The sequence below is a fragment of the Cebus imitator genome, unplaced genomic scaffold (assembly GCF_001604975.1).
Source record: "Cebus imitator isolate Cc_AM_T3 unplaced genomic scaffold, Cebus_imitator-1.0 Scaffold27, whole genome shotgun sequence".
Classification (NCBI taxonomy): Eukaryota; Metazoa; Chordata; class Mammalia; order Primates; family Cebidae; genus Cebus; species Cebus imitator.
In genome coordinates this window covers 16641049-16650125 of record NW_016107342.1, presented here as the reverse complement: position 1 = coordinate 16650125, position 9077 = coordinate 16641049, and positions in this window count along the sequence as shown.

The following is a 9077-nucleotide window of genomic DNA, read 5'->3' as shown; positions in this document are numbered from 1 at the left end:
TTTTGATCCTTGGCCCTTTCCTTTCCTTTTTTTTTTTTTTTTTGAGATGAGGTTTCGCTTTTGTCACCCAGGCTGGAATGCAATGGCACAATCTTGGCTCACTGCAACCTCCCCATCCCGGGTTCAAGCAATTCTCCTGCCTCAGCCTCCTGAGTAGCTGGGATTACAGGCATGCATGACCACACTCAGCTAATTTTTGTATTTTTAGTACAGATGCGGTTTCACCATGTTGGCCAGGCTGGTCTCAAAACTGCTGACCTCACAGTGCTGGGATTACAGGTATTAAACACCCTGCATGGCCAATTTTCACTATTACATAATGTAAGATATCTTCAGTGGAATAAAATTGTAACAAAGAGCCCAGGCAGAATCTGAAACAGATTCAAATCCTCACTCAGCCACTTAGAAGTTTTGTTGAGAAGTGAAAGTAAGGTAAATAAAGTGTGCCGTGTGCTAGATAATAAATGAATTAAGGCTACTGTTACAATGAAGCTTTTATAAATTTTATAATATTTTGCTATCATAGATGACCTGAAATTGGATTTCTAAGTTTACCAATATAGGCATTTTTAAGAATTTTCCTACATATTGCAAAATTGCCTTTCAAAATGCCATCCACTTTAAACTCTCACCAGTATTACATGAGATGTGCATGAAGCCTGAGCCTTAGCAACATTGGGCTATTCTCTTATTTTCTAATTCAATAGGTGTAAATCCTATCTCATTTCAGCTTTTATCTTTTTGAGTTCTTAATAATATATGCTTTTGGTAATGATGACATCCAGAAGTCTCCAGCTCATAATACCAGTGGCCCCTGCCACTTCAAATCCCATTTCCTCATTCCTTGCTTGACATTTCTGACTTATGCACTCCTACTGATTTCTTACTCATCTCATTCTTCCTCTCTGCCAGCACTTTCCACTCTATTTTGTATGCTGATGGAAATGTCATTTACATTGTCATTTGGTGGAGATGAAACTCATGAATTCCTTTTCAGAGTGGGTGTGTGTGTGTGTATACACATGCAAATGTTATATATAAGACCGGACATATGGACTTGTTGTAATCCACGTAATATAATGGAACCACCTTATTATATGAGGTGGGTATAATTCTCAGTCCAAAACTTATGTTTTGCAAGAATTGTAACATATGTCTTTTTCTACGACTCAGCTTAATTTCTATTTTGAGTTCCCATTCTGCTGCAGTGGTAGAAACTCAGTATTAACCAGTTTGTTCCCACACCTTTCTCTTTCTCTAGGATTATGCCAAAGTTGTAGAGGCTTGTACAGTGCCAAGAAATTAGGAGTGAGGCTCTTCAAAATCTTTCATTTTTCTACTCCAGGTCCATACGAGATCCCTCCACACCAATCCCTGCTCTGGAGTCTGAACTAGATAGATCACATCCATGGGGTTCCCTTCCCTGTGGCTCCCGGATAGATTCAGCCTTCTCTACCTAATTATTTCTTTTTCTAATTTCCAGAATCACACCCACCTCTCCTCATTTCAGGCCTAGCAGTGGCAACAGCTCTGCTGCTATAAGATCCAGATTCCTGAACTCTACACTCTTGCCTACACCTTGTAATCAGTCTCCTTTGTAAATAACTTCTTCTCAAATTATCCAGCTATGAGGGCAGCAGCTATTTCCTGCTGGGACCTTGACTGATTCAATTCTAGATGTTCATTGTCCATATAGATTCACAGATATATTTTATTCTGTCTGGTACCTGGTTGTCAGACCTCAAGACTTACAACATCCCTTGTGTTTGTCTACTTCCCTATGCAGGTCTTGTCAATCCCCTGCTACTATGTCCATGCCACACTTCGAATCAGAAATATCTGTTGGGTTGTCAAGACTCTATCTGCCTGGACCTGTGTTACTCTCTCCCTCACTACATCCAAGGTTGCAAAATACAGGGAGTCCCCTGTCTCTAGGAACAATCCATGTCTGCCCACTTCCCACCCCTGCCCTGTCTGCCTTATGCAACTCATACTAGGGAATAGGTTGGACTGATGGGAGATGGGGAGAGAAGTGAGGTGCATAAAATACTGGGAGAGGGAATATATATGTCATAACATATAGAACTTGTTAATATAGGTATTTACACATCACCACCTTGTAACAAATCCGTGAAACAGAACATTTACATAGCCACTAGGACCATCCAGCTTGTGGGTTCTGAGAATAAGAACTTAAACAGTTCTTCTGCCAAATGCCAGGCTTTTCATTCATATCGCAAATTATACTTTGAAAAGCACATTGCAAATAAAAACTTACTGAATCCTCAGATAACCCTAAGAGTGCTATAAAGTGTACTTCATTCTATATATCAGAAACTGAAGTTTAGAGGGGTTAAATGGCCTGCCAAAAACTCACAGTTTTATAGTAAATTATTTACAGCGAGTTATTACAATTGTAATCCCAATACTCGAAGTCAAGCTGCCTCCCACCCTATATTACGGCTCTCATGAGATGACTGCAAGTGCTCTGAAGCTGCACAATATTATTGTCATATGAGAATATTCATGAGAATATGTGTATAAACTTCTTCAAAGTCAAGCAATGCTTCTGTGGGCTTAGGCCACCAGGTTGTGGCTGCCTCCAGGCTGTTTCCAGACTCCCCACTTCCCTCCCTCCCTCCACTCCATCTGCTGCTTTTCCACCCCTTTCACACTCACTGTCAATTTCCTGAATCACAAGTCCATTTGGAATACTGTACAAAGAGGGAAAGAGGTGAGGTAGGGACCCTCAAGCAGCAAGTGAACTGCACTGAAATACTATGAGGAATATAAAGGAGAGGACACTACTGCCGGCTTTGAATTCCCAAAATGGAGCCAGGCTGAAGAAAACAAAGGGACAGCAAAAACAAAAGGAATTTCAATTTAATTCTGAGTCTAAGCCCAGGAACTTGAGCCTGCGGACTGCAATAGGGTGGATGGGCTAGGTGGAAATAAGAAGCCCTGGGTTTATTAGGCTCCTTATAAGAAGGTTACATCCACCTGGGAGCAACAGGGAAAGGAACTCCATGGATGTGATGTGATTTATTAGGCTTCTTATAAGAAGTTTAATAAATTATATCTGTGGCTTGCTTGTAAGGAGCTTTGGGCAAATTAATTATTGGGCCTAAATTTCCTTAGCAGTGAATGACTAGGTTATATTTGAGGTTTCTTCTAATTCCAATATTTGGTAAGATGTTTACCTGATACTGTAATTTTGTGTTTTTCATTGAAGCATAAAATTGCATCATATGGTTCAGCTGCCATTTGAAAGTCAATGTCAAGTTTTGATGCTCTTGGGAGTAGATTTTTAAAAAATAGTAACAATTTTAACTGTAAAGGTATTACTTTGAAGTTAGTCTTACTCCAATTTCAATATAAGAGGAAAAAATTGACTTATTTAATTGTAATCACAACAAATGTTTCATTCATTTCCTCATTCATTTAGCCAACATTGAAGGAATACTTACTGTGGGCTGAGTCCTCACTGTGCTTATCCTTAGGCAATCAGTCTTTTTAGTTGGGAGACAGAGACAACACAGAGTGGATAAGGTTGTGGGTCATTTTAGAATACAGGTAAACCCAGAATGGCATCGCAGATATAAAAGAGCAAAAAGGGCAACCAAGCCAACTTTCCAATGAAGAATGAATGGAAGCCCATCTGAGACAAATGGAATAATTTGTACCGTGTCCCAGGGAGGACTGGATATAGTCAAGGAATCAAAGGGAAATAGGAACAGTCTATCAAATGGGCTGGATATTTCGATTACTAAATCATGAAAGTCTCTCATCCACTGCCTGTAATTGAGCTTAAACAATTCCTTTGCTATTTGTTACCCTTGTGAAGTTTCCAAATGATGTGAATCCTATGGCAGTGCCTAGTATGTGTTATATCCTGACTTGTTCTTAAAAGCAAAGATGCCCAAAGTCACAGAAAATTAGACAAGAAAAGGATCTAATAAATCAACTATTCCAACCCATTCACTCAGACAGATAAACAAGTTGCTACTAGACTTCACAGCAGCAGAGCCAAATCTAGTTTCCAAATATCTGGGCTTCTATTTCAATGATTTTGTATTTTTTCTACTGAAACTCTCTGCACTTCCTGCCAGCCTTTATGTAGAAATACTAGGGAAGGAAGTCAAATATTCTCCGTCATTCTGTGAATCAGCTACCAATCACTTAGGAAGTATGCCAGACCATAGAATCAATCATGACTATATTTCAGTTGTGCTGCCATATACAAAGTTGTGTGCCATATAATTGATATTTTGGTCAATGATGGAAACATGTGCAATGGCAATCCCACAGGATAAAAATGGAGCTGAAAAATTCCCATTGCCCAATGACATCATAGCACAATGCATTGCTCACGTGTTTGTGGTGATGCTGGTATAAACAATCACACTGTGATGCAAATTGTGTAAGAGTATAGCACATACAATAACATATAGTACATTAATACTTAATAAATGACTATGTTACTGGTTTATGTATTTACTATACCATACTTTTTCATCATTATTTTAGAGTATACTCCTCCTTCTACTTACAAAAAATGTTAACTACAAAATAGTCTCAGGTAGGTCTCTCAGGTGGTATTCCAGAAGAAGGCATTGCTATCATAGGAGACGGCAGCTCTATGCATGTTTCTGCCCCTGAAGACCTTCTAGTGAGACAAGTTAAGGAGGTAAAAAACAGTGATACTAATGTTCCTGACCCTATGTAGGCCTAGGCTAATGTGTGTATTTGTGACTTTTAAACAAAAGAGTTTTAAAAGTTAAAAATAGAAAACAACTTATAGAATAAAGTTATGAAGAAAGATAATATTTTGAACAGCTGTAACAATAGGTTCTCATATTTTAAGCTAAGCGCTATTACAAAAGAGTTAGAAGGTTAAAAAAATTAAAAGTTTGTTAAATAAAAAAGTTACATTAAGCAAAAGTTATTATTTAAGAAAAAATTGTTTTTATAAATTTGGTGTAGCCTAAGTGTGCAATGTTTATAATAAAGTCTACAGCAGTGCACAGTAATGTCCTAGGCCTTCACATTGACTCACACTTGCTCACTGACACCCAGAGCAACTTCTAGTCCTGCAAGTTCCATTCATGGTAAGTGCCCTATACAGGTGTATCATTTTTATACTGTATTTTATACTATATTTTTACTGTGCTTTTTCTGTGTTTAGAGATGTTAGATATACAAATACTTACCATTGTGTTACAGTTGCCTACAGTATTCAGGACAGTCACATTCTACAGGTTTGTAGCCTAAAAGCAATAGGCTATACCATATAGCCTAGGTGTGAAGTAGGCTATACCATCTAGGTTTGTATGAGTACACTCTTATGTTTGCACAGTGATGAAATCACCTAATGATACACATCTCAAACCATATATCTATCATTACATGACTGTATTTATATGTTTAATATTTTGAAATTTTTTCTTTTAAAACAGTCTTAGTTGGAAAGACTTATAAATGGAAACAGTGAATGAATATTGCTGAAATTTCCTCAGAGCTGACTAAAAAAGTAATGTGGCAGATGACACTGAACTCAGATTCCCTTTTCATTTGGCAAACATTTAATGAGCACCTAATATGTGCCATGCACTGTCCTAAGAAGTGAGAAGCACCAGTGGAAAAAATGGAACAACTGTAATAAGGTAGTTTCCTGAGCCACATGGTGCTTATCTACTGAGTGAGACCAAGCATACGCAATGAAATGCACATTATTATAAGGTTGAACAATAACAAGAATATGACAAAGATTCAAAATACAGAAAGTGAAGAATTTTTTCTTCAGATTCTAAAGGGAACAAAAACTGCAATAAGAAGGAACTGTATTGACTCTTACTTCCAGAAAAGACACTTGAATACATTGAAGGCTTTCATATTCACCTTCCTCTGTCACAAAGTCATTCTTAGAAACATAGTGGGAAGAGGTAGGAGGCACTTTCAAATTTCTTCTGGAGTGTCAAGAACCACCCTCCTATCTCTTATCAGATTGGTTTTCAGAGACATCAAGCCTCATCAGTTTCTTCTCCAAATAAAAGGCAGACCTTGTGTTTATATTATTTGGGCAATGGTTCTTCTTTGCAATACCTGTACTACAGTTTCTTCAGGAACAGGAAACAGAAGAAAACAGTCTAGCTGTTTTATGGGATATATTTGAAGTGGAGGTGCCCCTTCTTTAACCATTTGATCCTCGTGACACATTGCTAGGGCATTTTCCATATCTGTAGGGGATCCTGAAGCTTTTAAGTGCATTGAGGTTGATGACTGCACATGGGCTCCATTCTTTTCCCAAAACACCCAGGTTACAAACTGTTGCATTAAATTTCAGGAAGCTCATTGAAGACCATCGGTAATCATCTTCCTGAAGACTCCTTCAAAAAATGATCATGTTTCTCTGTATTATGGAGAATGAGTTTGTTTTTCGTTTTTGTTTTGAGACAGAGTCTTGTTCTATCACTCAGGCTGGAGTGCAGTGGCATGATCTGGGCTCACTGCAACCTCTGTCTCCCAGATTCAAGTGATTCTCCTGCCTCAGCCTCCTGAGTAGCTGGGACTACAGGTGCATGCCACCATGCCTGGCTAATTTTTTGTATTTTTAGTAGACATAGGGTTTTGCTGTGTTATCCAGGATGGTCTCAATTTTCTGACGTCATGATCTACACACCTTGGCCTCCCAAAGTACTGGGATTACAGGCGTGAGCCACCATGTTCGGCCAAGAAGGAATTCCAACTGGCTTAAGAAGGGGGAATTGCAATCCAATAACGCACATGTTCAGAGACCTCTTGGCAAAAGGTCTTTTGGCCACCAGTCTGCACTGTTCAGGGAGCAAAATTCACAAGGATAACTAGCAGTACTGTTAACTGCTGCTATTAAAGACAAAAGAGGATACCAATTTTCTTAATTTTTAAAATATATATGTAAAATGGTTGCTCCTGAAATTCATAGAATAGAATCCTTAAAATATTAATTTGAAACTCTACCCACATATTAGAATTACAAAACTCTACAAATGAAATTAAGAAATTAAATAAATAAAAACATATTCTATGACTATGGATGTAAAGACTCAAATATTGCTAATATATTAGTTCTTTCTAACTTGATCTGTAAATCAATGTAATTCTAATCAAAATTTCAGCAAGTTATTTTGTGGATAAGTACAAAATAATTCTAAAGTTTATATGGATAGGCAAAAGACCCAGAATAGCCAACACAATATTAATGGTAAGGAACAATATTGGAGGCTTGACATTATCCAATTTCAAGAATTACTGTAAAGTTACAGTAAACAAGACAGTGTGGTATTGTCAAGAGAACAGACCAAACAGGGTAGAGAGTCCAGAAATAGATCCACATGAATATAGTCAATGGAAATTTGACAAAGGAACAAAGACATTTAAAGAGAAGAGATAGTGTTTTTCAATAAATTGTGCTGGAGCAGCTGGACATCCACATGCAAGAAAAAAAAATGAATCTATATACAAATCTCACATCCTATACAAAAATTAACACAGAATGGATCATAGACCTAAATGTAAAATGCAAAACTATAAAATCCTTAGAAGATAACAAAGGATAAAAAATAGATGACCTAGAATTTGGCAATGACTTTTTATATATAACAACAAAGACACAATCTAGGAAGGAAATAACTAGACTCTATTAAAATTAAAAATTTATGCTCTGGAGAAAGGAGATGGAGCAATATGGCCTGACCAAATATAAGCTTCCACTGATCATCACCCCCTACAGGAACACCAAATTTAACAACTATCTGCACAAAAAAATCACCTTCATACAAACCAAAAATTAGGTGAGTAATCACAGTACCTGGTTTTAACTTTCTATCACTGAAAGAAGCACTGAAGAGGGTAGGAAAGACTGTCTTGGATTACCAATGCAAATTCTCTCCCATCCCCTGGCATAGAGAGACATTGTGTGTTTGGGGGAGAGAGACTGCAGTAACTATGGGACTTTGCATTGGACCTTAGTGCTGCCCTGTCACAGCAAAAAGCAAAACTGGGCTGAACTCAGGTGGTATCCATGGAGGGAGGGTTTAGACAAGTGCCAGCCAGAAGGGAATTGCCCATCCCAAAGGTTGTAATTCGAGTTTCAGCAAGCTTAGCCACCACAGGGTAAAGTGCTCTAGAGTCCTAAATAAACTTGAAAGGCAGTCTAGGCCACAAGGACTGCAACTCCAAGGAAATCCTAATGCTTTGCTGGGCTCAGAGCATGGACTTGGGCATGTGACCTAGTGAGACACTAGCCATGGCAGCCAAGGGAGTGTTTCTGCCACACCTCCCCAACCCCAGGCAGTGCAGTTTGTGGCAACAAAAGTGACTCATTTATTCTATTTGATGAAAGGAGAGGGAAAAGTAAAGAGGATTTTGCCTTGCAACTTGGAAGCCAGCTCAGCCACAGTAGGATAGGGCAGCAGGAAGAGTCATGAAGCCATTACAATAGAACCTACCTCCTGCTAGATACACCCTGAGCCAGAAGGGAACCTGCTGCTTGAAGGAAAGCACCTAATCATAGCAGGATTTATTCTCTGCTGACTAAAGAGCCCTTGGCTCCTAAATAATCCTCAGTAATATCCAGGTAGTAAGCTACGGGCTTTGAGTGGGAGTTTGAGATATGCTGGTTTCAAATGTGACACAGCACATTTCAAGCTGTGGCGGCTGTGGTCATAGACTCCTACTGCTTGAAAAAAGCAGAAGAAAGAGTAAAAGGACTTTGTCTTGAACCTTAGGTACCAGATAACACCAAGTAGCCTCTTCGGGTCTCTGATCCCAGGCCTAGGCTCTTAGATGGCATTTATAGACCTGCTCTAGGCCAGAGGGAAGCCCACTACCCTGAAGGGTGAGTCCTAGGCTTGGCAGCATTCACCACAAGCTGACTGAAGAGCCCTTGGGCCTTACGGGAACATAAATGGTAGCCTGGCAGTACTCCTCATGGACCTGAGGTGGTGGTAGCCATGGGGAGAGGTTTCTCTACCTGTGGAAAGGGGAGGGAAGAATGGGAAGAACTGAGTCTCATGGTTTCAGTGCCAGCTCAGCTGAAG